The 16,859-nt window shown below is 32.7% G+C and overlaps 1 non-coding gene across 1 annotated transcript; it reads left to right on the plus strand.

The window, feature by feature from the left end:
• The first annotated feature begins 15,067 nt into the window (after positions 1-15,067).
• TRNAL-AAG (transfer RNA leucine (anticodon AAG)) lies at positions 15,068-15,149 on the plus strand. Its single transcript has one exon. It is a non-coding gene; the product is annotated as a tRNA-Leu (tRNA).
• Positions 15,150-16,859: the final 1,710 nt, after the last annotated feature.

The following is a 16,859-nucleotide window of genomic DNA, read 5'->3' on the forward strand; positions in this document are numbered from 1 at the left end:
CCTTTGTTAACGTTCTTCAGAGCATGGCAGGGATTCGAACCAAGACCTTCTGAAGAGAATTTGCAATTCGAGATATGCAATTCTCTTCGGAATTGCATATCTCGATATTCACTGAATGCAAAATACATTGGGTAACTTAATATTAATAGAAACTTAAGAAATTACTTCAAATCGGAATTTGTTATGACATAAACAATTATTTCCTCTATGGTGAGGAAGTAAATTATCATAAACAAAATTCATACATATCGCTTAAGCCTGAGACAATTTACGAATGTGCTTGGCATAATTCGTGTGCAGACCGTAAGATTTTCACACAAGGCTTAATCCTTCCATAAGACTGGAACTATTCAGCGTTATAAAAATGAGAGAATTAACTCATTCATACAGCAGATATTGGAGTTTTAATTTTAAATAAATACAGATGAAGTTTTTTCAGAGTGTCGAAATGAAATAAAATATTCTCCTATAAACGCGCTTACAAAGAATTATTAACATTTTAAAGAGATAATAGAAAGAAAAAAAATAGTTTGCTATATTTTCGATATTTCAAGTTCGATATTTCAATTATGCTTCTTTGAAGCATAATTATAAACAGAATTATAAACGTAATCGAGATTTATCTTCTTAATAAACAACACTGCCTGAAACATTTGAATGGCATTAATTCTTGTAGTATTGCTCATCACACTCATTCGTTGAACTCAGTGTTAAGTCCTGATAATTAGTTTTAGAACAAATTTTATGTTTCTATTTCTGATTATTCGATATATTCAAGGTTTAGCTCGTGGTATTCGATTTATTCTAGTTCAATTTCTTATTATTCGACATAAAGCTAACTTCTCTATCCAAACACTCCTGTTGATTGAGTTAGATTTGTTTTGACATTCTCCAAAATAGTGACTGCGGATTTGAATCTCGTAGTGAACATGGAAACCTGCCGATTCGCTTCAAAGCGTGAAAAATTGCAAAAGAATCCTAATGGAATGAAATGGTAAGGCTAGAAAAAAATGTCATCGGTACATTTAAAAGTTGGGTTTGATTTCTTAGTAAACTGTATGCGTCATCAGTCTTTTTTTTTGTTGTTGTTTTAATCTACGTGTTACACTCTGGAGAGTCATTACTTATTTATGCATTGATGATACCGGATTTTGTTCTCTAAAAATTTTAAATGTAAATTCTGCAGATAATGTTCATATGTTTATTTTTAATGAGCGAAGAAGTGCATCAAATAAGTAATCAGAAAAAAAGTATTAGTAAAAATGAGACATATGTAATAAATATTAGTTATTCTTCAAGAATAATCTTTTACACGATTAAAACGTTTAATATTATTAAAACATTTTTGTGAAGGGCTGATTTGATACTCTGTGACACAAACCAGGATGATGTAAATTCATCAAGATTTGTGTAATCGTACCATTTGGATTATAATAAAAATAATAGAACCTCTCGGGCTGATTTATTTTATCGATGGGGATTTAGGATTTTTTCGGACATGCGCAGATAAGTAATACTTGAGGACCTGAAACAGATTAACAAAAAATATTCTAGGTTTGGTCTGTAGAAAGGCATTTACGGAGTATCCGATTCTTTAGTTCCAAAGGTAGACCAGGTCTACAATATATCGAGTGTGCGTGATATATTGATTGGTAATTGAGCTCAAGCAGATCCGGTAATGGAGATATCGGAGAGGTTTTGAATATCTTCATTGGTGTTTTAGCTATTGTATTTCGAATACAATAGCAAGTAACTTAAGAATTTCTGGTATTGTTATGCTAATGCATAACAATAGCAAGTAGCTCACGCTGTATCTACGATTGTCTTTAGACAATCAACAACCAGCATACGTATTTTACCATTTCATCACCAGGCCATATATCATTTTACTTGCCAATTCAGTTTTCTTCTGGCAATTATTAGTGAGTGAACAATCTCGCATTACAAAAGATAATAATGAACGAGGAAATTACTTGTCTTACAAATGCATTCAACAACACAGTGAAAATAATCAAGTAGTTTTTAAATCAATTCGCTGTATTTTTGGCATATTATGTTGGAATTTTTCATATTTAATGAACCCATCCACTATTCTTCTAGGATAAAAATTACATGATTTCTGTCAGCAAGGGACAACACAGAGAGAGAGAGAGAGAGAGAGAGAGAGAGAGAGAGAGAGAGAGAGAGAGAGAGAGAGCTGCATTGCGACATTTCAGATGCTTTAAAAAAGTTTCTCAGAGCTATATTTTTTCCTCCCTACTGTAAACTCTTCGAATATCACATAAATCAAATAGATTAATCCATTAATCCCTAGAGCTCGTTTCAGCAAATAGAGGAAAAAGAATCTCAAGAGAAACTAAGTTATTTTCGAAGTGTCACGTTTACTAATGAAATCTTTCCAATACGATAATATTATCTGATTACTTTGAGAAGAGACATACTGTTTCGAATGTTTTGACTTAATTTCTTTTTTTTTTTTTTTCAGAAAAAGAAAAATTTCGTAGACGTATACAGATCCAAAAATGAATGAGAGAACTAAATAAACTGTTCAACATTTCAGAGAACTCTTATGAAAGGAAATATAACCAAAATTGAAGGGGACTTTAGAATTCTACTTCCCTTCTGTGATAAATAAACCAGTTAGGTTTACAGGTTAGGTAATCCAGAAATGATTTTATAGGCAGTCATGTACGATTTTCACTTCCGAACCCAAATTATCAAGTGTTAGTTGTCTGTGGTCGTATGCCACAGCATGATTCCAATCATCGGTTGTGGCTTGCGAGTCAAATAGATATTCACTTGGTCACCCTAGGCCACTAATCAAACTGTCACTGGTTGTTTTGATTTGAAGACATTTCTTCCTACGAACTATTCTGTACACAAGTGAAATATTAAACTGATAATTCATTAAGACATATTGAAATTCAGATTCTTTACGTATAATTTCAACATTTTACTATATAATCTTGAAAGTATTATGCAGAAAGAATACTTTACGTGTGTCAATATGATACATGTGAAATTAAGAAATTTAACAAAGAATCCTTCATCGTACTATTATGATTAATAGAGATATCCCCATAATAATGAAACTTTCGATATCAATCTTGAATCATTTGTACTTCACTTTTACGTGAAGCACAAATGATTCGGCATCTTACGGTTGTCTCACCATCACGTGGTTTGTCTGTTTAGCTACTTTACACGATTTAGCTGTGTTCAATGTTATTTTCTCGTTCTCAATATCCGAGACAGTAAAACTAGATTTAATGTCACTACACAATTTACCCAAATCTGAGTCCAATTATACCACAACTAGTAAACAGTAGGATATTGTGATTTCGAAAAACTTCTAAGTGAATAGTATATAAACAAGATAATGATTAGCGAACGTCAAATTTTATAAAGTTCAAAGCATCGCTGATGAATTAGTATGATTGAGTATGATCTTGTTGAAGGAGAGTCAACTGATGAAGAATTGATTTGGCAACCATATATACTTCTCTGCACATTTCCTCTAATAAGTTGATGTTATATTTTATTAATTTCAACTCTTAAAAATTAAATCTTTATAATCTTGAACTGCAAAAATATTCTGGGGTAGTATAATTATTGCCCTCTTGTCAAAATACAATTTAAAAAATGTTATGAAATGAATTATATTACGCGTTTGGTCCTTCGGAGAACTCAGTGTTTGCTAAGTTTAGTTCATTCATATACATAGCAAACATCAAGGGAAATATGCGCATGTATCACATGAATCCCCACATTGAATACGGTTCTTTAGATGGACAGGTGTTACAATGATTTGCTCGACCTAACCAGCAGTCCGTGTCATCTTTTTTTCCTGGTTTTAACAAATATTTTACCAGCCCAGAACGACCTTGTATGAGACCTGCTAATTCCCCATTTGATTGGGGTACAGAAACTCCAATTAAGCATAAGACAGATAAATGAACATCATTCTAAATATGAATGAAAAGTTAATTGTCTGAGACCAAAATGACGTTATTTGATACTATTATGACGTCACGCCCGTTGTTTAGAGGAATTGAACTATTATATTCGTTGCATGCCAAGATGTAGTAAATAAGCAACTAACTAAGTTACTAAGTAAACAAGTACACAATTAGTCAACAAATGAATTACGGCTTCGAAACTGTCAGAGCGATATTTGCATCTGTCATCTCCTTTACTGTCTAATATCCTTGACGACTTAATTACATTTCTCCTCCTTAATCATGACTAAGAGTCTACTTAAGTACAATTTGCTATATTGTTATTCTCCTGACTTTCATGAAATGAGGACAGAAGGTCTGTTTTAGTCTCTAATCAACGTACGTTTATTATGTCTTCTCTTTATATTTATTATTCATTTTGGTCGGAAACCGACTATCTTCCTAATAATGTTTCATATCCCATGATTCTAATAAATGATATTTCCACATCAGTGATTTATTTTGTCTACCATGCAAAATTTCATTAATTCGTTATACGTTTGATTCTTCTTCATAACTTATGTTATTGTGGTTACAGCCTTTCGGCTGTTCAGGGGAAGCTATATATATGCTACCATACTAGGGAAATGACTATGAGCAAGTGGTTTCCCATTGCCTTCCTTGCCGTACTATATCCTATGACTCTATCCGTGTGTGTGTTCACGGGGCAGGTTTGCCTGTTTGTGGGATGAAAAACCCCAGATAAACTGGTGGAAAAAAACCCTGCTGTCCACGCCTAAAACCGGCTAACTTGGCTATGGCTGAGGAACGTCGTCGACGGGAATCGAACCTAGGACACTCCTAGGTTCGATTCCCGTTTATATACAAATTATATACAAAAATATGAGTCCGCGCGGACTCATATTTTTGTATATAATTATTTTATACGGCAACTACTCGTCACTTAAATGTTATCCTAGAAAACCGACATATTATGTTACTTTAATAATATAAATTCAAGTTTTTGAATGTTACATTTAGTTTTACAAATTTCACTTGTTTATATGTAAAGAGTAAGGAACTAGAATGAAAGCTTATTTCTTTATAATATTTTCTTTAAAAATATATGCCTCGTGTTTAGGAATCTAACATGAATTTATAACATCTTTACTATAAAAAATAAATAAAAATAAAAATATTTCTTTATTTGAAATCAAGCAGATATGTTATCAGACAACTGTTCCTATACTTCGATTACCTCTGGTAGTTTTGCAAACATTACTGACTCTCTACTGCAATTTTGAGGTCAGTATTTTCTCTATAATGAAATAAAAGCTTAATAACATAGACGACACCAGACGGTTGAGTTTATTCTGCAAGCGTAGTCATTCTGTTCCCAGTCGTCAAGGCGTGGCAGAAAAAAAATGCTAATGTAGGTTCTGACAAATTATTTGCTGCAGTTTCAGTCATTAGAAATACAGTTGTGCACTTAGTCCACACGAAAATGCACTTGTTATTTATAACAGAAAACTTGCCTCTGTGAAAGCAAACCTAGATATAAACGTTATTTACTTAACAGAGCGTGAGTATGTGTGTGTTTATGCGTGATTAGTAAGCTTTTAAGTTGTCAGCAACATTGATTTAACCTGACCTTTTTAGTGCAAGTAGAAAGGACGTGTGCAGACACGTTTGCTATTCCTACTAGACTAACGCACAGCTGCTCAAGTGACGGCAATACACGACATTCATATTTTGTAATAAATGGCTTAACAAAATATGAATAATTAAGGAAAAAACTTGTCGAAAATATATAAAATATAGGCAGAATTTAAATATTGTTTTGGTAAGTCCCTAATGTATAAAAAATAACATTATGTTATATATTTATGTATGAAGCGATTAACCGAAGTAATGCATTACACTATTACCTGAGGAAAGATTATTAAAGTTTGTTTCAGTCAATGGCATCAAGAATATTAAAATAATAAGTAAGAGTCATTCATATTTACACTCTTTGACCTTTCAACCTGTTTTTCAAAGTGCTGCTCGTACTGCATCATCGTATTCTGTCGTAGAAAAGAGAGCCACCAGCTAGCACTCTATCTCGCCTTGTAGGAGATAAAAATGCTCGACTTCGAGAGCAAAAGTACATTACTTAAACGAGAAAGGGCTGCTCTAAAGTGAAATATATGCAAGACATCTCTTACGGCTTTGTGTACTCATGCTGGTTTTTAAGAAAATCATAAAAGATTCTCTCCACTGCTAGAGATATAACAAAAGAAGAAAGATAAGAGATCCCTTGCTGAAAGGAATGGACAAGAGGGAACAAACTGCGTTTTAGATTCTCAACTTTCTACAAAATAGATGAAAATACTACACTGTTCACCTTAATCGAGATAAAAGATTCTTTCATGCACGCCTAATTTTTCAGATGGCGAAGGATAAAAAAAATGGTATTTTGTTCAGACCAAATGCATCTTATTATTTTTTTTTTAATTTACAACTCAAGATGTTATGCATGTAACTGCAAATCCTGTTTGCGTTTACTAGTCACATGAACTTTACAGATGATGGGTGATCTCAAAAATTATCATATTCGTATTAGAAACCATGCTTTTTTGTAAGTCTATAGCATGGATTACTTAATTATAAGGACTGATGATAATAAAAGAAAATTCTGCTTATAAGATAAAGGATATAACAATTTTAAAAGCCAATATAGCTTTGATAAGGAAGCCATCTAATCGTCTTATACCAAGTGATAAAAATCATCTGCCGCTTAATCATATAGAACATGGTTCTACCTTAATTCCTGCATGGTGATTATCACAACTTTTCAGCACACCCTCGTATATGCTATAGTGGTATTCAAACTTCCCAAGTGGTGGGACAATATCTACACTCTCACTGAAGCCAGACTTTTAATTGAAAAAAAATATGAAAAGTTTGGTAACAAGATTACCAAATTAAAACAAATTTATTCTGTAAGCACAAAACAATCACATGTATATTATTTTCAAAAGTCACATTTTGAAAATAATTCTGAAATAATGTAGGAATATAAATCATAGTCGGGCGTCTCTTTCATTTGATAATCACATGCTGAATTTCTGACATGAGCTTCTTCTCGTTAACATTCCGCATTTTAGGGATCATTATAAAACTATAAAACTATTGTATTTTCATCATAAATAGTGTATTTTGTATTATCTCTAAAACATTTACCATTGCATTATGTACCATTGCTGACATGATGTACATAAGTACATCATGTCAGCAATGGTACATAATGCCTTGGCCTTATGTACCAGCAATGGTACATAAGGCCAAGTACATAAGTTTCTTCTTCAAATAACAGACTATACGTTAGCACTAAGTTAGTACGTCTGTATTAAGCTACCATATGTGCAGGCATTTTTTTTTAATTTGTTTAAATATTCATTTAAATATACCAACCAAATATAGAATTCCCCTTAATTACTGGTTTCTAATATACCCCAAAACAAACGATCCCCACTTTATATATATACGTTTCTATAGAAGTATTTGTCCTCGTCTATCGCAAGCGTGTCAAACTATGCAAGTATTTTGACAATGTATATTAACGACAAAATTATATTCCATGATTGTGTGTTCTGATTGATTGATTGTCTATATTCTAGAAAACAATGAATACTATCAACTTTATGTGTTGTGTCAAATAGTTAAAAACCCAAAGCACGAATTAAAATATTTCATGTGACTTTATGAAAGGAACTATTAAAAAGTTTATTTTTCCTTTCATGATTAAAAGCTCATCGTGATATTATTTTAAAGGTACTGAAGAGCGATATGCAGTTGCTTGTATTGTTGAGAAAAAATCATAGTGAATGATGGAAGTGTTAGCGACTTAACATCTTAAAAACAAGTACTAAATTAAAAAAGAATGAAAGAAAAAAAAAACTGATGTTACAGCACAGCATATATAAATTAAATTATCGATGTTAAGACTGATTTGAATTCTCGACCAAACTTTATTTCATATTATAACAAAGCACATAGGACAGCATAGATTGGGTTTTCCTATAGTATATACAATGTATATACATTTACTATAGTATAGTATAGCATAGTAAATATATATACATATGCAAATATATAATAACGAAGATAATCGCGCACTTAGCCTAACACCTTTATATTACAACGTATACAGAAAATTCAACTCAGGTTAAAGATTTCATGTGTGGCGGTCTAGCATCAGATTGTGCTTTGATCAACTGGGTTATCAATAAAGGAAAATTTTCCATTGGCGATAAAGAAAAAGAACACTGAAGTAACCTGTGAAGATCCAACTCGAAAGCAAACAAAGTATTTAAAACCTAGCACAAAAATGAAACCGAAAAAAAGAAGAGGAAAATATTTTAAAAAAATTGGCTTTTGATTGCCTAATTACCAATCGAGTTCTCTGAAATCGATTGGTAATTAGGCAATCAAAATTTTGAATCTCTGAGATCCAAATAGTTTGGAACAGCTGTTAATTCTGCGAAATCTTAATAAAATGCACGAATAAAAATTAAATGCGATAATGAGTAATGCATCGCATTTAAATACTTTAAGTAATGCATCCCCCGAGCCAAAAGTTGTACTCTGCTAATCTTTCCGTCACTTATAAAACTGATAAAGTGGATATATAATATTCTGTTTTAAGTAATTTTATATACATTTAGTAGTGAAATAGAACGTGCAATGTCACAAAGCATATTATATTCCTACTTGCGAGGGAATAAACCCAACGAGGGAATAAACCCAACGAGGCTGAATCTGCATTATCTGTTAATAAGATCCAAAAGTGCATTAATGTCTTTTAAGTGATATCATGAGTAGGTCATTCTAACATTCAGTTAACTACAGTATAAGAGTTTATACTATATACTACTTACTCTTTGCATTTAAAGTAAATCAGCTTTATATATTCATAGAAAGAGTGAAGATTTCAAATAGGAAATTTACATAGTTTGCTTATTTATTCTAACATGAGACTTTTGTTCTGTGCGCGTAAAATATTTTGCATGGCCTCCTGTATAATTTTGAATCTTTATTGTTCGTCTGGTATAAAAGTTTGCATTGTCTACCAGTTTGGAGGTTAGGGATCGGAGCTGCTTCATCGGCATCCAGTAAAGAAGGAATAGTCTGTTATATCTTTAAATTAAAACAAAAAGAACGAAAAAAATATTAACATAAGTCTTTCAAAAAATAAAGAAATAAATAAACTAAAAGAAAAGAAAACAGAAAAAAAGATAAATAAAATACAGCAGGCTTTCCAAACTTTTGATCGAGACTGTACACTGTCTAGCCTAAATTCGTTTTCATGAAGCATGCGCAAAATCCATTCCAATGAACGAGAAAAAAAGCTTATGAATAATTTCAGAGGCAGGTATCAGATCACAGTTCCACTCGCATCCCTTGAGATACCTAATATGTCATTCATAAAATTGTAAATTTCTCTATACCAAAATAGGAAAATCTGAATGGTGGCTAAGAACTAATTCTTTCTCATAAAAACGCAGTGGCATGGAACAGCTTCAAACGCCGACGCTCCATCAAGTGAAAAATATTTCCTTACGCTTCACTGATACTTAATATTTTCAGTACTTAACAGCAAAGATAAAATGCGAAATAGATGTCGAAAATCGTGCAACGATTTTTATATACGGAACGCCGTTTGAAGATTTATGTTCATTGAAAAATCTATAAAGTTGAATTTAAAACAAACAAATTTGAAATGGATGCAGTGGCACGAAAGGGTCTCTTCACACCAGCAGGAACCTAATGTTTCTGTAGGAAGTTGTGTTAGATTTAATACGAGATGCATTTTGATAGAATTCCATTCTTCTAAACATAAATCGTCAGAGGTGACGCTTCCGTGACGCAGCGGTTTCGTCACGCGCCACTTGATTGTAAAGACCTACGTTCAAATTCCTTCGTCGATGTGAACGATAAGGACTTTACAAATAAGGCTGAGTTAACCAATCTTGGACGAACACCGAGTTTTTTCGTCTTCGAATAACATTTTTTTCGAATAATAAACGTACATAAAAGTGGCCAAGGCATTCTTGAAATTAAGTTTGATCACGTGTATTCGTAAATTCAAGCGGATGCCTCTCTATATAGGCATGATATGATTACATAAATAAACTTGCTAATGTGAATATTACGAAAGCATGAAATGCCACATTTATGACGTAATTTTAATTTTAATACTATAATAATTTAATAGCCATCAGTTACTGGATAATCGAGCTTTTGTCTATTAAACTTTTCTAACACATTTAATTCGGAATTGCAGTAATAGATTCGAAACATACGTATAGTTTTATTAAAAGGATTTATTCTGCTAATTCTTTAATGAAAGCCAAGATTATTGCATTTTAATACAAAAATTAAAAAATAACGATAATGCACTATGAATTATAAGTTTCGCAATTTTTTCATGCATTATTAAAGTGATACTGAACGTGAAATGAGATTAAGTAAAAAAATGTATGAATGAAGTCAGGTAACTTAATCATTTTTAAAATTATTAAATAATCAGATTGAAACGCATAATTAAACGGGATAATATTTGGCATTATACAATCATCATTTGGTGGGTTTTAAGGGAAGCAATACAATTTGTCTTACCTAATTGGGATTAAATATAGACGGAACAGCTTACCGTCGAACTGGATTCATTGATATTAAATCACTAAGTATCAACATCACCGGTTTCTTCTTTCATTAATGAACGGAAGACCGAAAGTTAGGGTTAAGTGTATATTTTATTAAGTGTACGATATTAAGTGTACGAGCACTCGATAGTACGATATTAAAGTGTACGATATTAAGTGTACGAGCACTCGATAGTACGATATTAAAGTGTACGATATTAAGTGTACGAGCACTCCAGCAATTTTTTTTCATGAAAAAAATATGGCTCGAGTGCGCGTACTAATACTGTTTTTGAGAGATAAATCGATATAAAACAGCCCCTTGGAGAGCTTCTCTTGAACTTCTTTAATCAAATAGGATAATTTGGTCTTTGCATTTTCTGTATTTCAGCAAGTGATTTTTCAACTCAGTAATAATATATACTAAACTATACATTGTTGATGAAACCTGAATATAAAGTTTCATCAACTTCATACTGATGGAATACCAGAAAAGGGGACAAATAAAATATGTCATTTGCATCAATCATCAAAAATGAATAGCAAATCATTTTCGCTGTTCCTTCTATTCAGATTGGTAAAGAAAAATATTGTTATCTTTAAGGGAAATCTTTAAAAAATTAAATATTCTCCCTTAAAATTAGTAGGTTAGTAATGATATCCAAACTTCTTATTTTACTGGCCCAATCCAATCAAGGAACTCGTTTAATCCCTTTGAATCCGCTTTCATTGCTTTCTCAGTCCATCCCTTTTATTTTCCAATCCAAAACATCGAAATCCATAGTAAACAAGAAAACAGCAGAAATCCAAGCATACTGTTCAAGGCAAAGTCATTTTATTTATTATTTGTATACTATTATAAAGTGTCAGAAATGAATGGAGTACCATATGCTACTTTGTCTCATTTATTCCTATAGTTCTTAGAGAAAATGGGTCCTGTTTGGACTTCACTTACGTAAAGAAAGTATTTTAAAATAAATGTATTGCAAATGGAAAGCAGTGCATATTGAAAAGTAGACAAAATGGTTTCTAGAATAATAAAATGTGAAACCACTCGATTAGCTTTTTGTTCTGCTCAAATAATACAAATATACAAAAACGTTCATGTTGATGTCGATTTCTGGAAGATGAAATTACAGACACTGGAATGCATATAAATATTTTACTGACAAATTTCCAGCCCACATTTCGCTAGCTCGAGTTAGGATTATCAGAGGCATTTTAACAATACACACTCAGTGAACACACGATACAAAATGATCTGGATAAGAAGGACAGTGCACAGAGGGCAAAAGTAGTGCTTTTGTGGTGATTCCTGTTAATAATGATGAAGGAGTAGATAAGGTATAGGTGCGCCAAAACCTATTCAAGATCTTAACGTCGGTTTAATTACAGTTACCCTGATTCTTTAGAACTTATGACGCTTCCAGGAACAGTTCCTCCATTTAAGAGGTATTTTTAAAATAGCTGGCTTTCTTCTAGCTGATAAAGTGGTATGCTGTGAAAGTCCGCTTTTTGGTTGTGCTTTCGGGATATATAGTGTATGTTTTTTTCTGATTAAGGTAGTCTTTCCTGTATGTCCAAATTACTTGAGCTCACGCTGGCAGGGGATAATGTAAGCACCTTGGAAGAAGTGAGGATCCATGTGATGCTTGATTTATCTTAGGAAGATGGATACTTTTTTTTAACGTTTTGGCTACTGTTCTGAGAGCCGCCGTAGCTCAGTTAGTTTCCACTGAGCCTTCTGGTTTGAAAGACCTGGGTTCGATTCCCATAGATCCTCCACCCCAGTATCAGACCTTTTCATTCAAAAGTAATTTAGTTGGTCTGATACGAAGGTGGAGGGGTTTTGCACCAGGAAATTCTGGTTTCTGGTCCCTCAAATTAGACACAGTATCCCCTGAACACACCGTCAAACAAAGAACCACTTCACAAGGAAGACAAAGGGAAACCATCTTGTTCTATAACAATTTCTTTGTAATGTAGCATTGTTACTCCACCAACCATTGATTAGAGTATACGCACTCACTTGCATACTCTTCTGATTCTGTATTGTTTCAGGGGAGAGAGAAAGAGAGAGAGAGAGAGAGAGAGAGAGCACAGTTTATCCATTGCACTTTTGATGTAAGATAAAGATATAGTGAATGCGTAGTCTGTATTTTTTGTGCAGTTGTTTATTTTAAGGAGTTCGGCAGAAAACGTTTGTTGCATCCATTTTGTTGGAATGATGTGAGTAGAGCCAGTGGTTCCAGGTGTAGTGTAGGTTGTATGGATGATATTTGACCTACCCTGGAGATGAATTGAAAAATGGACCCATCGAACATGCAAAACGAGTTGGCTCCTCTAATCTGGTTTTTCACGCAATTTCACGCAATAAAATACTCACTGCAAACAGTGAGTATTTATTAGTTCCTAAGAGAGTCAAACATAATTTGGAAATGAAATTTGTCAGCTGAAATAATAAACATAAGTACGGAAAGGCCAACTATAAGTTTGCTAAATAATTTGCAAATTATAATTGCCCAAACTTTTCCCAATTATATCATTAATTAATTAATTGAATTGGCAAATTTCATTCATAATCCATGTGTCACCCTGTTATGAAATAATATTACACTAAAAACTAATCCTACTCTATTTAAATTAAATAATTTGAAATTAAGTTTAATGACCTTTTGCATTTATGTTATTGAGGCATAAATAACAGCAGATTGTAGTTATGGCTATAATGCTTTGAGTTTTTTTTCCTTCAAATTTTCACGAAATCACTTGACGATTTAGTGAAAAGTTGAAATGCAGGTATGGCGTTAAGTGTAAGAAAAGTCACATTTTAAGAAGTGTGACGAAGAAAAGACTGATGACTCGAGTGCTCCTACTAATACTATTTTTGAGAGATAAATCGATATAAAACAACCTCTTAAAGAGCTTCTCTTGAAATTCTAGCAGAAAATAGGATAATTTGGACTTTGCATTTTCTCTATTTGAGCAAGTGATTTATCAAACTCAGTAATAAATGTATACTTTAGGTTGATGAAACTTCAGTACGAAAAAGAAATACTAATGGAATAACAGAAGAGGGGACAATTGAAATATGTCCCTTGCATCAATCAGCTATCAAAAAGCAATTACTTTTTTTATAAAATCATATTTCGTTTCTTTTTTACAAGAAATAAACAGATAAATGTCATGTCATACAAGTAATCAAGATTTATTCTTATAGAATAGTATAGTGAACACTTTAAAGCAATTCGAAATACAATTCATGAGTTTTGTTTGTGCGTGTACAGAACCAATAAAGTGGAGTTTGTATGTGTGTGTGTGTATGTGATGCACACACGAGTGCATGTGTAGGCAATCATGATGGTGATCTTACAGCAACAGAAATGAAAATCATGTACCAGATTAATTTAATTTACTGCCGATATTTATTACAGAATGATTCATTATATTATTTTTTATTGATTTTGGATATTTGTTCTTTTGTAGTAAATGAGAAGATATATCCTGAAAGCAGCAATACATGATGATCTAATTTAGACTTTGCAAATATTATGATCATGTCCGCATTGTCTTATGCTTTATGTAAAAAAAAATGTTTTCTTTGTTTTGTTTTCACTTGTGAATATCTGAGGGAAAATATAACCTTCAGATGCAGAGGGAGTTTTTCCTAAATGGCATTTAGGCAAACATCAAACTATGACAGGTATTTATTATGCAAATCTGATATATAGCGTTAGAGGTATTTTACTCCAAAAATATCTTGGGAAATGGGAAGAGAAATTTGTCTTTCGTAATGGCAATGTGCTACCTGCACATCACTAGTTTTTATTTTTTTTTTCAGGGGAAAAGCAGAACGATGCATATATCGACCTAGTTCCTGAACCGATTATCTAGAGTTTGAGAGCACTGGCTCTCAAACATTTTAGTTGCGTATGACCATGAAAAAGTATATTCATAACTAATGATTCGAATGAATGGATTTGTATTTGGATCTATAGCAGGGATTATATATTATCGTTAAGTTTACTGAACGTTTATAAAATAATTGATATTTTGTTTATGGAAAAGCTTCATTTTATTTATTTATTTGTTTTTGAAAAATAATTGTGATTAATAGGATTTACTCCAACTAAATATTAAAGCAATTTTTTTAATAACCCGTCTAAAAAATTCTAAAATTCCCTACTTCTTTTAGAACATACGTTAATTTTCTAATGGTTAATTTTCGAGGGTTATTTCCTCGGTCCCAACACAATTCAGCACTCTGATCTGTATTCTCTAGCTGCTACACTGAACACACCTAAACAATTCAACTCCAGTCTGTGAGAACATTTTTCTACCTTTTTCATTTCCGCTAATAGTACTAATGTCTATAAAAACAGTACCTCCTTTCTCATGTTATTTCAAAAACAATATGAGTTTTATATAATATCGAGCAGAGGTAGTGTGGCCGAGCGGTCTAAGGCGCTGGTTTAAGGCACCAGTCTCTTCGGAGGCGTGGGTTCGAATCCCACCACTGCCAAATTATTTTTTTGGTCACCTCGGTTCCTTCTTGATGGGGAGGAGGTTGAGAGGATCCAGAGGCGAATGACTAAGATGATAGCAGGTCTATGGAATGAACCATATGAGAACAGGTTGAAGATTTGTGGGTTGCAGAAACTAGTTGATAGGCGGAAAAGGGGAGATATGATTGAGACATTCAAATTGCTAAAAGGATTCTATAGGATTAATTCAGAGGATATTTTTGAGATCAGGACTGGTGGTGGGAGAACTAGGGGACACCCATGGAAGCTGGCCAAGAGCGTGGTTAGCAGGGGTGTTAGAGCTGGGTTCTTTACTTTTAGAGTGGTAAATGAGTGGAATAAGCTGCCAGAGTCTGTTGTGGGTGCTATGACAGTGAGCGAGTTCAAGGCAAGGTATGATAGATACTGTGAGAAAGTTGAACAGCTGTGTGAACATGATGTTTAGGGCCTCCCTCGATGAGTCTAAGGACTCCTGGAGTAGCCCGTGGTAATAATAATAATAATAATAATAATAATAATAATAATAATAATTGACTCCAATGTTCAAAAGTCGCTTCTTTCCTTTGAACGTTTTTTCTGTTCAACTAGGAATATGCCATAGGATGAAAAATGTTTATGTTTCGATTATCAGAAGAGTGGTTCGATTTGAATGATTTCTTTCAGGATATAACTTTGAATTGCGATCTAGAACTTCTGAACTTTCAATTATGATCAAGAACTGAATATATTGAACTTTGAATAATTTGAATTTTGAATTGTAAACTAACCCTCCAATATAATGAATTTTGAACTGTGATTCTAGAAATCTGAACACGTTGAACATTGAATTGTGATCTAGGCATTTGAATCATAAGAATATCGTAATTTCCCCCCAAATGACATCCTCCTTGATTTAGTCGCACTGAGCTTTTCTACTCAAGAAATAATCCTTCAGATTAGAACTCTTCGTCGCCTCTTTCATTCAGTTTCACTGTTGTGCAGGACACCACACATTAAGCATTTTCTCTGGTCCGAAACGGGTCCTTCTCTTTTATCAGTTTCTGCCATTTATAAAGATTTATCCATAGGTTTCCTGATGGTTTGATATTTTATCTTAACAAAATGTTTGCTACTTTTTCACTAGAAGCTGAAATGGGTGTGCATTCAGAGATGTTTTGTCATGTTCACAAATATTTTCTGTTTAAAGTAGTTATTAATATGCTTAGTTTTCTTGTAATTCATCTCGTATTAAATTATTCATCCTTTGTTTAGAACCCAGTAGAATTATACGATGAATTATTCGTAACAAAAATGTCAAACCGTTTTCTTGAACAGGTTGAGGAATAACTAAGCATTCGCGAAAATATCTTGAGGGCACACTACATAATCATCCTTCACAAAAAAAAATTTTTTTCGTTAAAATATTTACCAATCGCTACCTTTGTAGTTAACATTACATGAAGAATTAAATGCGCTAACCACTGCCTTTGAACGTTTGGTTTTATTCAAAACCAAACATTCGAAAAGAATGTTTGCTTTTATAAAAAAATCATTTCGAATAATTAAATCAAAATAAAAAGAAAAAAAAAAGAAAAATAAACTACGCTCAGAATGCATTAACTCCCCTCACTCGCCACCTCAAAAGCCAGAATTTATTAAAATTGTGGGAAATTCTATATGTTAAGGTAGTAGTGAAAAGAGAAACAAATATTTTACCATAACATAACATC

The sequence above is a fragment of the Typopeltis vanoorti genome, chromosome 8 (assembly GCF_054136105.1).
Source record: "Typopeltis vanoorti isolate ZY-2024b chromosome 8, IOZ_Tvanoo_1.0, whole genome shotgun sequence".
Lineage (NCBI taxonomy): Eukaryota > Metazoa > Arthropoda > Arachnida > Uropygi > Thelyphonidae > Typopeltis > Typopeltis vanoorti.